This window comes from Cydia pomonella, chromosome 15, assembly GCF_033807575.1.
Source record: "Cydia pomonella isolate Wapato2018A chromosome 15, ilCydPomo1, whole genome shotgun sequence".
NCBI classification, from domain to species: domain Eukaryota; kingdom Metazoa; phylum Arthropoda; class Insecta; order Lepidoptera; family Tortricidae; genus Cydia; species Cydia pomonella.
The window spans coordinates 4675296-4693510 of NC_084717.1; the positions used below are offsets into that span (position 1 = coordinate 4675296).

The window sequence follows — 18215 nt, forward strand, 5'->3', positions numbered from 1 at the left end:
ATGGGATTTTGATGTCATTGTTTGTTTCATGGAAATTTATGCAATACTGATTAAATAGGCTCAATCCTGAAAATTTTAAATGTAAGTAAAATGTGGAACTATTTAATCTTCAATGACGGCTAACTCACAAAATTTTTAATATGATGGGCAGTCAAAATTATATGAAATTGTGCACCTGTGCCGAAAAACGATTATTCCCATTTGTTTATCCAAGATCTTAAACATGTTTTAATCATTCTTCGAATCGGGCCGCAATTCCTGTTCAAAAGAGGTATTCAAGCCTAGCGCCCTTAAGTCAGAACTTAAGATACGAACACTTCGTTAACCTTACCATCAAAGTATGCAAAATAGATCGACGGCATTAACTATAGTCCCTTCCAAATAATTTAAGCTTAACATTAAATTCACTTTGTTCGTAGCACCTCCACGTTGGGAGCCACGGGTTTGGTACAGTTATGACTCGGAGACTGCGCGAATTCAGTACCCCGCGAACCTCCGTACAGAACGACCGTGTTGTGTGAGTGACGTTCCGATCTGCGCTTTGCGCGGCAAATGTGATTTTAAAAAAAACGGTGAGTGCGGTGTTCCATTGTTTTTTTAATCGGTGTCCTGTGGAATGCTGGCCATAATTGTCGTAAGCTTTTGAATTCTCTCGAATATTTTTGCCGTTTTCGGCAACAAAGCGTGAGCATGAGGGCTTATTAACGTGTTCTGATGATAACTTGGGAATTTCGTGATGAAAGAGATTGAATTTTTGAATTAAATTTCTTGTTTCAGTCTGTTTCATGCATAAATGTTTTTTAAGCCTAGGGTATATGGCTTTATATTTAAACGGGTAAATTCTAAAGATCATTTTCGATCTATAATTTGTAACCATAATGAATAAAGTGACTTTTATCTATACTTTAGCTTTAAACTGTCAAGATCTACACTTTAAATGAAAGATAATGTCTAAAATAAAATATAAAAGCCACTTTTATTACCTAACACCTTTTAATAATTTCAAAATAAACGTTATTATTTTATATTCCATAAGGATGAAAGGCGCTACAGTGGAAATAAAAAGCTCGTGAAGGCTGTCAGCATCACTGAACATCATTTCGCCGTCTCCAATTACTGTGGTTATTTAGTACAAAGCTCCTTTGTACCGTGTTTTGTTATTAGGTATTAATTATTTGACTAAATTAGCATATAAATGCCGTTGCATTTTTCATTTTATAAATTATTTAGCCTCTTTAACACGCAATACTTATAATGTATTAGTACTAAAACGTCTAAACCTGTATTTTTTTGGAAAAATATTTGTTCTCGGGTTTTTACGCAAAATACTATTTTTAAATTTGAATATAATAAATAAATTACGAGTAAAGCATGATTCCGATAAATTCCAGCGCCTTAATATTTCTATATATTAAAACTCCATTTACATCAGATTTCTACATATATTAAACACGCTCTTTCCTTCTTATGCAAAAAGAGGAGTATTATATTTCTTTTAGTTATTTTTATCAATAACTAAATAAGCAGTTATTATATATTAATTGGTATTGTACTAACCTGTATAGTAAAGTAAAAATTTAAACTTATCCTTGGGTTTAAATTATTTAATGTGACACTATGTGATTTTTTTTAGACCATTTCTACCATTTATATTATTAACAAAAATAACACTTATTCAATATGAAATCTCGTTAAATAATCTAAAAAGCGTCATTCAAAACCTCTTCTACAAAGATAAATTTCTCTTTCAAATTTTCTTGAAGTAATTTCATTTTAAGAGGCGACTCTAGAAACGCTCTTCTTTTTCTCGTCTTAAGGGATATTCTGCATTTCCCACGAGGTTTTTCTATTTTCCCGGGAAAAACTACCTTTTATCCTTAGTAAATTTCGTTTTGTAAACGTGGATATTTTTATACAGTTGTATACAGCTGTATTTGTTTTCCCAATAGTGTTTTGTAGGAAAGCTAAGTACCTAATACAGTACAATTGAATTCGTTGGTTGAAACTGTTCGTAGTGACATCTTATTATACAGCTATTATAGCTTCTGCGCGCGACTTCGTCACCATGGAATTAGTACGTTTAGTAACTTATTTTTCATTCAATCTGCTTTTTTTTATTTCCTATACGAACTTCCTTATTTGAGAGACAATTATAACGCCTGGATAAAAAATAAAAGCAATTATTCAATTTAAGCACAAATTCAGATCAATTATCAGGCGTTGCATCAATTATCTCAATTCCACTAAAGAGATGATTTACGGCATGAAAACTAACCTACATCCTTCCTTGGGGCTCAAGTTATATGTTTACCAAATTTCAACTAGATTGGTTCAGCGGTTAAAGAGTGAAGAGGACAGATACAGACAAATACACTTTTTAATGCCCTAGTAGGGTCCATGATTGTACTTACTTAATTATAAGAACATTTGTAACACCATGTTCCAACGAATAAATTATTTATTTACTAGAGCGTGTCATATATTTTTACGCATTTCGTTATGCGAGATGTTATTGCTGGTGACTGTACAAATGTGCTTATAAAAATTACTTTAAGCTCCCAAAATTATAATTCATAATTTATACCGTTCAACATTTATTTTCATTGTATGCTGTATTATGGAGTTTCTCGGAATTCATATAGGTATGTATCAAAATCATGTCCCCATTACAGCATTCATATTGACAGGATAGAGCGATTGCAAAAAAAGTTCCTAAAATCCCTTGATTTTAAATGTGGTATTGAATACAAAGATTATGTGGAATCCTTAAACCGTCATAAAATGCAGTCACTAGAGTGTCGGAGAGACTGCGTTGATTCTGTTCTATTATTTAAAATAATAAATGGGTATATTGATGCCCCTAGCTTGTTGAAAGACATATGTATAAGAGTTCCAGGTAATAAAGAGCGCCGATGTCGTCCCAGATACAAGCATTTATTCTCCATTCCATGTAGTAGAACTAACTATTCCAAAAATATGTTTATTAAACGAACATGTGCCCTCTATAATGATCATAACATTGTAAAAAATGTAGACATATTTAATTGTACCATAAGTTCATTGAAAAGAGTATTCAAGACTAGTAGCATATAAATCTTAACGTGTATATAATAAGTATTATTATGTCATGTTTGTCGATACTTCATACTTATTCAAAAGTTGTTATAAACGTAGAACGTGTTTTACATTGTGCTTTTCACTGAGTGTTTTGTAAATCTGATTTCTCAAATTCTGTGTAACCTCTTACTATTTAGCTGAACCTAAACGTAGATAGGTACTTTTCGTGCTTTTATATAAAGATATGTTTAACAAACATGGAAACTATAGGTCTAGATTAAGATAAGAAACTGTAATGATATTTTTTTTTTGTATGACCGTTTGTTTCATATTTAAATAAATAAATAAATAAATAAAATCATTTTATTTTCACAATAATTTAATGTTTTCTACCGGAATACTTGGTTGGTTGTATAGAGAATGCTAACGTTTCTCGGATTTTCTTTATAGTCGTATCAGTATCAGCAGTTGCTATCAACTGTTTGCTATCAAGCAGACCGTTTATTTTTTGCCTCTAAGTGTAAGGGCCGGTTGCACCAAACTGTCTGTCACCGTTAAAGCGTTCGCTAAATTATATTCTATGGGAAGTTTCATAGTAAACTGCCGCACCCGGTGACGTTGTTCAGTCTTTCAAGTGCGGATGGTGCGATTGGCGCTAAATAAGCTAGAGGGAGTATTATAAAATAAGCTTTGGGGGCCTAGACAAAAGAAAATCTTATTAAGAAAACGCTTATCGAAACTTTAATAATAAATGGACATGATGACGTGACTTTTCGTCGCTACTGTCATCTCGATATTTTCGTCAATGTACAACCACAATTTTGCGTTAGCCGGGTCGAAATTCTCTTCGTTGTCTTGTTTTGGACCACTCTGTCACGCTTGTGTTCCTGTATTTTATCAAATAAATAAAAAAAGACGAGTGCTATTGCATGTCTTTTTAGCAGTAGATTACATTTACCATGAGTACAGTTAAAAACTAAATTTCATCTCATACAAAAAGCTACATTCCGTCACATTTTTTGGGGACAAAAAACAAGAGAACGAAAATAATTTTGACTGAACCCTCTCTTAACATATTCACTGTCAACGTTTCCGTAGCGCTACGGTCGTAGCCAATGCGAGTGTTTTCCCGCTTTGTAAAGGAAAGCGACTACGAACAGAGAATCCGCTGGGTGGGATCCCGGCACTTAATGTGTTAACATCGCGGACGATGATACGGAAGCGACGATCGATGAGTCGGACACCTTTTTTTGGTATATTAGCTATATTTGGAGTGTGTGTAGAAGAATGCTCAACGAGGGGGGTGGGGTTAGGGTCGGCAACGCGCATGTAACTCCTCTGGAGTTGCAGGTGTACATAGGCTACGGAGACTGCTTACCATCAGGCAGGCCGTATGCTTGTTTGCCACCGACGTAGTATAAAAAAAAAAAGAATTATCTACATAACTTTGTTCTTTTGATGACCGGACTTACAAGCGGGGGGCTGCGTAATGTATACTAACATTATCAAGTGATTAGTCTAGTTCTTCTTAATGCGAATTGCTAAGGAATAGAATTCGCTCCAGTCCGTATTCCCTGACAAATTAAAGTCCGTATTCCCTGACAAATTAAAAATTGCTCATAGCAAGTGCTAACACTGAGGCTCTGTCAGTTTTAGTGTACTTATAACTGAGTTTAATTTAGGTACGACTTACCCTCATGTGAGATTACAGTTATTCACTGGTCGGTATATAATGAGCGAAGGTAAAAATCTAACCGGGCCATACACATTTTTTAAGCAAACTCATTCGCATCTTTTCTGTAGATGTCGCAAATTTAAGGGATAAAGCTCATTTTTACGCAGCACCTTTAAAGGCGGTATACATTTTTCAGTACTTGAGACTCAAATAAGAAAAACTGGTAATCTATGTACCAGAGTCGTTAACTTTGATTAAAATGTCCTCAGAAATGATTTGTTTTTCTAAAATGTGTTTGACTCAACCATACCTGTTTGTCAACAATCTACATATTATACGGTGCGTCCATATTCGAGTGCGGACCTATGTTTGCTTCATATTGCGCGCCTAATTAGCGAAACTCATGCAAGACTCGAATAAAGCGTTCAATTTATAGCAAACTACACAACGTGTTCGCTAGATTTGGAAGCACCTATATATAAAAGTGGTCTTGGTAATCCGAAATCTATTTGGCTTAGGTACGTTCCTTTCAAACGCTGAAGGATAAGCTTATGAGTTTAGAAATACTTAGGTACTTTAAGTAAAGTAAATTGAGATCGGTTCAAGTTAAAAACTTTGACGAGACTTAAATAACGTGAGTGGCCCGTTGTGGCCGAAGTGATTTTTATCTTTTAATCCAAGTTTATGGATTTTTTTGAATGGTGGAGCTATATGCGTTCGTATATAAAATATACTACACATACCTACATTTAAAAGGTGTATTACAAGCTGATTTTATTCAAAACAAAATCATTTTAATTTCTATATGATATTCGTAATATATTTAATAATACCGAATTCAATAGAAACACGAGGAACAGACCCTGCCTAATTAATAACAGCTTAATTGGGTTACTACAAATGACTGTAATTTGTTTACAAATTAGTTAATATTTGATGTAGATAGAAACATGTTATTTATTCTTCCGTAATTATTAGTATATATAAATAAATAAATATATATTATAGGACATTATTGCACAAATTGACTAAGTCCCACAGTAAGCTCAATAAGGCTTGTGTTGAGGGTACTTAGACAACGATATATATAATATATAAATATTTATAAATACTTAAATACATAGAAAACACGCATGACTCGGGAACAAATATCCATGCTCATCACACGAATAAATGCCCTTACCAGGATTTGAACCCGGGACCATCAGCTTCGTAGGCAGGGTCACTACCCACTAGGCCAAACCGGTCGTCGAAGTATAAATCCATTTTGTTGTATTATTTGTATTAATTTAATATAAGCATAAAGATTTTAAATAAATGTAATAGGTCATTAGTAATAAATTATTTAGAGCGAAGTATGCTAATTAGTAATAATCAACTCAAATTCCTAAAAAAGGAACTTATAATATTCGTGTGAATTAGTAAAATCCCTACTAAAATATAAACCCGAAAGTAACTCCCGGCCTGCTTCGAACTTTAAGGCACGTCAAATATTAGGTCTAGATACGTTTGTTTGAAGAAACGTCACTTTTGACACGGACATTTCCGATTCTTATCGTATCTAGACTTAATGTTTGGCTTATCGTTGATACCTCTTCACGCTTGAACCGCTGAACCGATGCTTTTCATCACTGACATTTTATGCAGTCAAAGTCGCGGTGAAGTTGTCAGTTAACCAACTACATTAATACACAGCCCAATTCGAGTTTTAGTTATTCGACCTGTTTCCAATATGATGCTGATCTGTCAGTATCAGAAGTTATTCAACCAAAAATTTCACTTTTGGCAACGAATAACTAAAACTCAAATGAGCCTCTCACTGTCAGTGATCCGCTAGGCGGGTTGTCTGTTCGTAGACACTTCGCTTAAAACGGTTTTTCTTTCCTGTTATCGGCTACGCTCTTAGGGCACAGCTCGCGCTGGCACTGAATGTGTTAAAACAATTCTAACACTAAAATTCCTAACACTTTAATTTCCTAAACAGATGAAGATCGACGACATCTGACTTACGTGCTAATATGGCCGACATATGGAAAACCGAGTGGCATCTGGCTTAGGCCTGGAATGCGTATTACTTCCCTTGGGAGCAGTTAGTTAATGGCCGGGTTGAGAGGTCAAGCCCAAAAATGTGCATAACATTTAAATGACGTGTGCTTAAGAGGATAGTGGATGACCGCTTTTACATATGTATGGTGCAGTGGGTAGTGAAGATGAAGCCGATAGGCCGGGGTTCGAATACCGGTAAGGGCATTTATTTGTGTGATGAGCACGAATATTGGTGCCTAGTCATGGGTGTTTTCTATGTATATTAGTATGTATTTATCTATTTATGTATGTATATATTGTCGCCTAATGCCCATAGGTCGATCGGTCCGTTTAACGGCATATTCGGTGTATAATATTATATGGCATATTTTGATTAAGAAAAAGTAGAAGACCTCCACTATTTCTGTTACAACCTGTATAATTTATTCATAACATGTGTTACGGGGAGTGTTCCGAGGAATTGTTCGGATTAATCCCTGTCGCCTCTTTCCGCCATCGCTCTACGCGACAACATTTTCATCTTTACCACTTAGACGGTTGACAGTCATGACAGCTAAACTGCCTGCAGTATTTCCAGACCGACACGACAACGAACTGGGTGTACATTAAGATACGTTTTTTTTACATATTTTTATGCTGACAGTATCTAGGAGTCAATACCTATTTCGTCCTTAGCTTTCATCCCACTTTTGGCCAATTATTGGTGAAAACTTATTACATGTTTTTATGCTGTCAGTGTCTATTATCATCATTGACAACCATTTTATAACAAACATATTTTATCACTTACCACTACACTTTAAACTCTGACCAAATTACTCTAAAGAATTTTTCCTCAATTCCCTTCACACGTGTATCTAAACTATTTTGGTAAACAACCCTCAGAAGACAAACAATCACTTAAAGTGTTACCTCTCGTTCTAACGTCTCCTTTATTGGATCGGACAGTGTGCGGTCAAAAAAGGTAAAATGAGATGGCGTTTTGGCAATAAAATGTACTTAGCGGATATGGACTAGGGTATTGACCCTAGTCCATATCCGCTAAGTACCGTAAAACCCCCCAACTATAGTCCAAAGCTCCCAACTATGGTCCACAAATAAACTCAATTTTTCTCGTTCAGGTGTATATTTTACTATATTTTTGTAGTTCTAAGGCAAAGTATGTTTATAAATGGAAGGTAAAACTAGGAGTAAACCAAAACGAACATTGGTATAGATACTTAATTTCCTTTCGAACTTGTGGACTATAGTTGCAGTATTGGACTATAGTTGTGTAGTTTTACGGTAACCCATTGGGGTTACATTATGACTCATAATTTTAACTTAATAAGATAAGGTAAGTTAATATAAGATAGTTCTTTGCTGTACAGGGCGTTATAGGTAAACATGTACTTGTATGTTTCAAAGATAGTAGACAGAAAATGGACAACCAGATTACCTACTACGTGGCCCGGACCAATAGGCAAACGCCAAGAAAGAAGTATTTACGTGCGACGGTCAACATTGCAAAAATTGCTGCCGTAACTTGGACGGCACAAAACAGATCGAGCTGCTAGAGATGCGAGCTTTTACCCGAGAATGTGTTTTTGCTGCATATAAATATTTATGTACTTAGCGTTATTTAAGAAAATTATATCTCATTTAATCATATTTTTTTTAATAAGATAATATGAATAAACAATCCCTATAAGTAGAAATAAGTCAATCCATAGTTCTTGTGTGATCAGCAACGTTAAGTGGACAAAAAACAAATCAGACTAAGAATCCGACAAATAACTTAAAATGTGTACACTTTGATTATTTTTTTTGGGGTTCCGTACCCAAAGGGACCCAACTACTAAGACTCCACTGTCCGTCTGTGTGTCTGTCTGTCACTAGGCTGTATCTCATGAACCGTGATAGCCAGACACTTGAAAATTTCAGAGATTATGCGTTTTTGTTGCTGGTACAACAAAAAATACTAAAAACAGAATAACATAAATATTTAAGTGGGGCTCCCATACAATAAACGTGATTTATTGCCGTTTTTTGCATAATGGTACGGAACCCTTCGTGCGCGAGTCTTGTCTTGGCCAGTTTTTTGTGGATTCGGTGCGAACAAGATGCGAATACGATTTTTTTTTTCACTATTGTCAACGTCCCATGGTTTTGGGTCACAAATACAGATACATTTTCTACAACCAAAAGAACTTTGGTACAAAAGTTATCATGGTCTTATGTTAGCATTAAACTTTTCAGAACTAGCGATAAATCAAAACTAAGTTGAAGTAACACAGAAAGTAGCCATCTTCAATATCCGTATAAGTTAAAGGATTGTGCTAGAGATTTTATATGTGAAAGTTCAGGAAATAACTATAATTGTAGATCTTTATACCCAAAGAATTTAGTTTAATGTTTCTGTAACCGACCTATGTAACAATGCTTTTCTTTTGCAGCCCAAACGGCATGTCGGATTTGGCGACTTGTGTCATACAAGTGATAAAAATATAATCCCCCCATCTTAATACTATTTATCAAATATATTTAAAAAAAACATTTGGTATTTTTGCGCTCATTATTATACTATGTCAGGCAACACTAAAATAAAAATTAGAGGTATTTCCCGCAGATTTATAACTAGCTCTAAGCCACGGCTGTAGGACATAACATATAATTCCCGGTTGAATCTTTATGAAGTTTTTTTTCGTATAAAATATTAAATTCAGTAATGCACAATGGAAGAAATTTTACGTAAAAACAATTACATTAACACTAGAACAGTCGCACCCTAGTTTGAAACACATTTAGTCGCTTTGGGGTTCACTGGACCCAGTAATTTAAGTACCTAACCATAAAATGAAAACTATACATAAAGTCAATGGTTATACACATTATATTCCAAATTAGATTATAAAGCATTCATAAAATAATCATCAACAGTTTTAATTAGCGAAAATTCGCAATATATTTCGTTATCTAAATCTATAAATTACATTTTTAACTTCTTTTGCGCTTTCAAATGTAATGCAAATAACTTTGAGAGTTCTTTATTTTCCTTTTTATAAACTAAATTTTCTTAAACTACTAGAACTGTTCATCAATATTGGCTAAAAACGATCTCAATGTATATTAAAAAAAAACCGTAAATGCACTCCGAATTTCTCCTATTGGAGAATTCCTCCATCATCTTTATTTTCACTTCCAGAAGAGTTTTAATCTCTCACTCTATTAGTTCAATTAATGTAATATGCTATCTTTTTTTTAGCAAAACCCTACGAGCAGTTTACTTTTATGCTAAAAAATGAACATAACATAATCTCTGGCTGCAAACAAAACTCAAAAGCGATCCGCAATCACATTACACATAACTCATAACAATGTAACGAAACTCGGCCACTCTTAACAAAATTGTTCCGCCTGCGTTACCGCTCAGAACCGAAAAGTGGTAAGTCCCAACGAATAGCGTAACAAAATGACCTTTTGAGTTGAGAAAGCTCGTTGGAATTTGTTCGAGTTTTTCACGTCCAATAGGCAGCCGAATAGTTGGAGCTAGTGTTGTTCTGTTACAATATTTTATGTAAAGATGTTATTTTAGTCGGTAATATCGTTATTCGCTAACTTTTGTTAACCATAATTTACAAGTTAAAAATAAACCTATATATGAAATTCAATACTTTAAGTAACGCAGTAGAAATTGTCATTTTTTTTAAATAACGAAACTACTTATCGTTGAGAACTCTTGTTTTTGACGGAGTGACCGCAAAGCGCGAGCGACGCGTTTCTGTTTCAGCCTATGTAAAAAAAATGATGTGTTCTCCCCTACATATCGTATTTCACTATAAATAGGTATCTGAACTTATTTGCTGTCGATTGGGGATTCGCAAGGTCTTTTACCAACACGTAGTATATTAGTTAAAGTAGTATTTAAAACTACGGTGCATTTTATCACCTATCACTGTCTGTCACTTTCGCACATATATACGTGTTAGAACGTGACAGGCGATAAAAATGCGACCCGCTGGTAATAAGTCGCTAGTCGCATGTATATAACGGGGAGTGCTCCAAGGAATTCTTTTGATTAATCTCTACCGCTTTGTTCCGTCATCGCTCTTTGCGACATTTCTATCTTCGCCATGACTTAGATGGTTGGCAGTCCTCAACTGTGCATTTATTCAGAAACTTCCTGCTCACACAGCGAAACTGTGGAATGAACTGTCGCATTCAGTGTTTCCCAACGATACGATTTTCAAGAAAAGAGCGTATTCACATCTTAAAGGCCGGCGACGCACTTACAACCCCTCTGGTGTTGCTTGCTTACCATCAGGCGATTCGTCTGCTCTTTTGCCAACTATATCATAAAAAATGGATCATTATATTTTTTCATGACCATCAATCCATTGCCAAAAAAAGTATGATAGATATTGAATTCATGTATAAAAAATTTATTCCGATGATGTACCTGAATCTAATAATAGGACTTTGTTCACCAAAGTTCATATCGTTTTAATTTTGATTAATGTAAAAGATGGTAACGCAGTGGTAAATACCTTAATGTTTATACAAATCGGGATACAATCGAGGACTACTGAGTTACTGTGATTAAAATATGTACATTTGTTATTAAAATAACAAAGTTATCGGGATTGATAGCCTAATTAAACCTCTGTCTTCATCAGCAAAACAGAAAATGAAAGTAATGGCCAAGTATTCTAAAATACTCAATTTACTAAAAACGAATAACTTATGTACAGCAAAAACTAGGATGGCCGAAAAACAAGTAACTCACCACGACCCCTCCCTAGTCGCAGCAAATGGACGAACGGAAAAGGAACAATGTTGGGTTACGTGAGCGATGGATGAATGGCCTTCACTTAGCCAACTGTTTTTTTGGTGGCGCGAAGTCAATTAGATCTTTTTTGATGGGGGGCTATTTGGGCTGCTTGGGTTCTGTTACGACAGAACTTTTTGCAAGCATTCAATTGTCTAATGTAATCATTTTCATGTTTCTTTTTAGGGTTCCGTAGTCAACTAGGAACCCTTATAATTTCGCCATGTCCGTGTGTCTGTCTGTCTGTCTGTCTGTCTGTCTATCCGAGGCTTTGCTCCGTGGTCGTTAGTGCTAGAAAGCTGAAATTCGGCGTGGATATATAAATCAATAAAGCCGACAAAGTCGTACAATATAATCTAAAAAAATAATTTTTTTGAGGGTACCTCCCCTACACGTAAAGTGGGGGTGAATTTTTTTGTTCTTCAACCCTACTGTGTGGGGTATCGTTGGAAAGGTCTTTCAAAACTAATAGGGATCTTCAACAAACATTTTTTGATAAAGTGAATATATTTGGAGATAATCGCTCCGAAAGAAAAAAAATTGTGTCCCCCCCCCATCTATCTTTTGAACCATAGGTCCAAAAATTATGAAAAAAATCGTGGAAGTAGAGCTTAAGAAAGACATTAAATGAAAACTATAGCGGACATGATCAGTTTAGCTGTTTTTGAGTTATCGCAAAAAGTTCCCCCTTCATAGTAAAAAGACTATTACTTTACCTAATTAGGTACTGATTATGCAAATTTGCCTATTTGTTTAACTCACGTAATCGTAACGTTTCATCCCTTGGTTAACAATTTACTATACTTTAAGCTCCAGTTTAGCTTATTGTGACGGAAGAGTAACTACGGAACCCTACACTGAGCGTGGCCCGACATGCTCTTGGCCGGTTTTTTTTATAAGGTGTAGTGATATGAAATTAATGTGATTGTGAGTGATATAAAATTATCAACATAAAAACAGTATAATGTGACTAACATGCACGTAGAAATATTTTTTTACTTACAAACATTAAAAAATCATTTAAATATGTGAGAAATGAAATAGATACTTTGTTCTATGTATTGGTAAAACTAGGTTGCTTACTTTGCATAGGGATATGTAGTTAACTGCGTACATGCTACAGGATTTCTAGAGCCACTCCAACATAAGCCAATCTGCAACGACGTCAAGCCACGTCAGGCGACGTCGTGTGACGTAAAATGGCGTGACGTTAACTGCAGATCCAGTTAAATGCGGACATTGTTCCACGCATAACAACCATTGGAAACCAGTTTGAATTTGGAATATGTATGTTACGCGTGAATGGTACGCAATTGAATGAGTTGTCCTATGACTGGTATCTGTGGATGAGTGGTGGTGGCAGCGCTGCCTAGTGAAGTCGCAGGACAGCAATGCAGCTCTATAGCTATGGGCGGTTACATTTATCTATTAGCTATTTAATTACTATACTATAATTTACTTAACTTAATTACACAGTACCTGGGCGACCGAGCGTTGCTCGGTTATAACTTTATTGTAATATGGTGGTGTATAGTTGATAATCTTAACTATATTTTTTTACTAAATTAAACTTGTCCTATACAATAAAAATTAAAAAATATATATATATAAACTTGAACATATATATAAAAAAAAAGTTTGTCACCGGGCGACGGGCGAGAAAAATGCATGAAAACTCGAAAACACGCGTTTTCCCAAACATAAGACTAATCTAGATCGATTGTATACCCCCAAAAACACCCCCATATACCAAATTTCAGGGAAATCGTTAGAGCTGTTTTCGAGATCACAGAAATATATATATATATATATATATATATTTATACACAAGAATTGCTCGTTTAAAGGTATAATATAAAATTATAAATGAACAGTACTCAATTACAACAATGAATGAAACAGGTAGCTAGAAAGTACAAGTATTCATTCATTTTTTTTTCTTATAATTTTACAATATTGTACCATTTAAATTTAATGACGTTACTTTTTTATGCCTATGTCAACTCACCGAACTAAGTTGAATGAATGCTCCTTAAGCTGTCAAACGCCCAAATAGTGATCCGATTGTGATATCTAGATTTTAGGACTGCAAGTGATCTAATCGTCTCATCTGGGTCAGTTAGCGACTGATCTCATGAACCTGTCTCGGATCGGAAACAATAAATCCTTATCTCGAAGAATATTGAAAGGGTACGTAATATCCACAGGATATTGGAAAAGATAAACTAGGTTTTGTATGCTTGGGCGGGTCATTCTCCAAATTTGTGCCTGCGTCTAAACTCCGTCAAACCATACTTAATGTATGAAAAGTTTTGCGGAGTTGAGTCTGACCGCAGTCATATAATTTTAGAATGACTCCAGCGGGTATGTAAATATACACAAAGACAATATTTTTTTTACTGAATATTTGAAGATCATCAAAATGTTCAAATGGGCGGGAGGAGTGACTCGAATGGATAAAGTCAGAAATTAATTGCGAACTCATTTTGAACAATTAAAACGGTGTTTTTATTGTATTCCGTTAACTTTCGGGTATAGCTAAGTACATTTAAAGAAACTAAATGGTAACAAAGAGTCAAACCAAGCTAATTTGGCAGCGTTGTTAGCACAGTCTGTGAAAGTTGCCAATGTTTGCCTGAGTAAGTTCGGTCTGAATCTAGTTAACTTTTTTTTTTTAAGTATTTTAGTTATCTTGAAAATTAATGATGTACTCGTACCTATATCTAAACTCGTATTCCATATTCAAGAAACGTAATTTTTTCCGCATCTCAAAAAATATAGACCTTTCTACCACATGTGTAACCTGACGAAATAGGAAGGTAAGATAATATATTCTAAAAAAAATATAGTATTACCTAGATGTTACATTCATTACGTAAAAGCGTAAAAATAAGTCAAATATCGCTTCGAAACGAGGTATTTTTTGCAAACATAAAATCTACTCAGAATCCAATTTCGAGATAAAACTTGATTTTAACTTAACTAGCAAAGATAAATAAAACTGCGAAATGCCGGTTAAATTTAAATATCGAAGAGAAATGTTGGAAATGCCGGGAAATCGTGGTGGATTGCAGGTCAGTTGTGGTATCTCACTAATGAATCGGGTCGATTTGGAAACAATACAAACGACAGGCAGAAAGGCATTTACAACCAGATAACGTAGAAATGATAAACAACTTGACAACTCACGCACCAATTCGAAGAATGAGATAAGAACGTTTTAATAGGGTCCATATTTAGTTGTGGTTGCCTTCTAATAACCTTATACTTCAACCAGTATACATTGATCCGTGATTTTACGTAGTTGTTGTAGATGTCGGGTTTCCCTTATATTGGTTAGAAGATAATACAGGGCCGGCTAACAATGTGGTGACGAGTTATTCAGTACGTTATTAATCTGAACGTCTAATGAAAAGATGAGGGACAATATGAAACGTATAGTTTCTGAGCTACAAAGGGATTAATATGACTCGTGTCACGAATTAGTAGTTTCGATATTAGGTGGAGTATACCTAAAGCCCGCTGCACATTCTCGACAAAACTACACGAGACCGGTTTTGGCGAAACCGAGAATGTCCCACTACATTCTCGTCTGTCGCAATTGTAGTCGGACTTTCATCCAAGATGGACTTCTCTGAAACTTCTGTCGCTGCAGTATTACGCGCTGTATTACTTACTGATTTATGAAAAAAAGTCATCAAAAGTCGGTGGAATAGGCGAAGGTATTAGATGACTGCGATACATGGCAACAAAATAAGCTAAAACAATTTTTCTACGTTTATTCGTTATTTCTTTTATCCCAATACAACAAGAGTGTGGAGGGATAGTTCCGCGCAAACATGAAACTTCACGAGAGCACTTTGATGTTTGGCCATTTAACCGACACGAAACGGAGGCAACGCGAACATAAGCGAGAAAATATGAACATTGGCGAATAGTCACTCCACATTCCCGTTGTTGCCGACGACTACCGAACGCCGCTCGGGGTGAGGGCGCGCGGGGCAGGGATGACCCCACCAATCAGAGATCCGAATGCGAGTCGTACTGAACGGACGTTATTTTGCTCATTTATTTTTCTTTTCTCTAAAATTCCTAGTTATGTACTCTGTTTTGTTCTATATTTCCAAATAAAAGTATAGTGCATTATTTGACCATTTTTATTGGAGAAAACCACTACAAACTATAACACCCGTATTCGGCAAGTCTCGTATCGTAGTTTTGTCGAGAACGTGGAGCGTGCTTAAATACAAACTTACTAAGTTATATTCGGATCCGAATCCAAATACTTCAAATTATCTGGAAATTCTGAAAATAAACTCTAATTTTATTGAGTTAAGGGTGATTTGTGGATTTTTACTAAGTTATCCTAAAGATTAGAACATAAATAATGTTGCAAGCATAACAATAATATTGTTAAATAAGTAATTTATCATCCCACATTGTCAGTCGCTCGCGTGATAAAATTGACAGCTATCAGTAGTTAATGGTTTCCACCGTAGCGAAGCTTGTGACATTTGGCTGTTAAGGAAAAATAAGTTAGATTCTCTAAAAAATATAATAAGGAATAACTAGCTTTTTCCCGCGACTTCATCTCCGTGGAATGATGATTTTTTTATACTACATCCGTGGTAAACAATCATGCGGCCCGCCTGATGGTAAGCAGTCTCCTTAGCCTATTGTACGCCTGTACTCTTCTTTCATCCGTAACTTTCGTCGCCCAGCATTCTGATCCATACTTTATCGTCCTTTAGATTTCCCCCTTAAGTTTAACAGGTATTCGTGGATCGCAAGTTGTTCCAGAGACCTGTTGCCATTTCATCCATCCCGCATTTTTTCACGTCACGGTTGATATCGCCGTCACTTTGGATCAATGACCCAAGGTACCGGAAATCGGAGCAGACTGGTAGGGAACACCATCTAAGGCAATATGGGAAAAACTGGATAGACCACCGAAATCGCAGAACATATGCTCCGTTTTGGTTCTGTTTATTTTCAGTCCCACACTTTCCAGCTTTTCTTGCCATTTTCCCAGCCTGCTCTGAACTTCAAGTGCAAGTTGTTTTGCGCAAGTCTGTATTTTTCCCACAATTGATGAAGTGCAAATATGGCGTCCATATTTTCTCGGCTCGGCATTAGCCCAAATTGTTCTGTGTTACCTCACTTTCTACTCTCATTCGTCTCACTACCACTTTTTCCCATATCTTCATATTATGTGGCATGAGCTTTATTCCCCGATAGTTGTTGCAATACTGTACATCACCCTTATTCTTCAAAATATTAGGCACCAGCGAACTGTTTCACCATTCATCAGGGATCGCCTCTTCTTGCAACAATTTATTAAAGTATAAAGTCAGCCACTTCCATCCATCCGCTCTCAGAAACATCCATACTGCCACAGGTATACCATCTGGCCCAACCGCTTTCCCATTCTTCATACCTTCAACTGTCATCGTTACTTCTTCTACAGTGATCTCTTTCACCATACCAATGTTACTTCTATCATTTTTAGCACTCCACTCCAATCATTCTCTTCGTTCATAAGGTTATTGAAGTAGTTCTTCCAACATTCTTGTATGCTCTTCTCATCCGTCAAAATCTTTCCTGCTTTGTCTCTCACACATTTCATATGATTTACATATCTTGCATTCTTCTCTTGTTCTTTTGCTATTCTGTAAAAGTAGTTTTGGCCTTGTGGGCTCTCCAGGAAATCGTACAATTTATCTTGTATCTTGGCCTTTGCAATTGCAACTGCTTTCTTAGCCTTCTTCTTACTTGTTAGATAAGCTGACCTCTTGATTTTTTCTCTCTGTCGCTTCGTTCGTTTATGTAGCTTCAGATACCATAGTTCAAGAAATACAGCGAATTCAAGTGTTTCATACAAACCTTGCTTTTGCTCTATTCCGTTTGTTTCATAAGCTAGAACTTGAGCTAGAGCTAAAGCCATATAAACGAATTACAGGCATAAATATATCCAATGGCAAAGTGCAAAGTTTCATTACAATCCAACACGTAGTTTTAAAATGAGAACCAAACTCTGTTAGTATGGGAAGGTGAAATTCGGCCGAGCTTGCTGCGGACTCTTAAGCTGCAGGTCTTTTAAGAGGCGGTTTACGCGAAATTATAGTTTTTTATCTAAATTTAACGAATACGCGATCTATTTCTTGTTCTAGTTATACAGGCTCTTTGTAGTTTCTTTTTTCTTTCTTTCTGATTTTTCCTCGTCGTTACATTTGATTGAGTCACCCTGTTTAAGAGTACTTTACGCGGACGATGTTACGGGTACAGGCTAACTATATTATAACTATATATACGCATGTCAATCACTATTATGTGACAGGACATTTATATTAATGAACTGTCAAAAACTCGATTTAGCCACAAACTTGTCACATCATGTATATTTAAATGCAATTAGTCGAATGCTGCACATTTTAACAAAAGACACATAATGATATGGGTCATAATTTCATTATGAGTGTTAAGTGACATAATATCACCTATACTCTCGCGTCGCCCCTTTGACAGATTCTTCAAGTCTCTCTTGGTCAGGTTTGTTTAAAAAATATTTGAAGAAATATGTTTTTATATACATATATAAGGTAAACTTCTTTAGATAAAGCGTAGATGTAA

The 18215-nt window shown here is 35.5% G+C and overlaps 1 protein-coding gene across 2 annotated transcripts in view; it reads left to right on the forward strand.

Moving 5' to 3' along the window:
- The first annotated feature begins 315 nt into the window (after window positions 1-315).
- Window positions 316-18215, forward strand: part of LOC133525590 (connectin-like) — a 130960-nt gene continuing 113060 nt past the window's right edge. The window contains exon 1 of one of the 2 annotated variants that reach the window (XM_061861897.1): window positions 316-634. The gene's annotated coding sequence lies outside the window, so the exon portion shown is untranslated. The remainder of the gene's footprint in view (window positions 635-18215) is intronic. The other variant, XM_061861896.1, reaches the window with a different exon arrangement.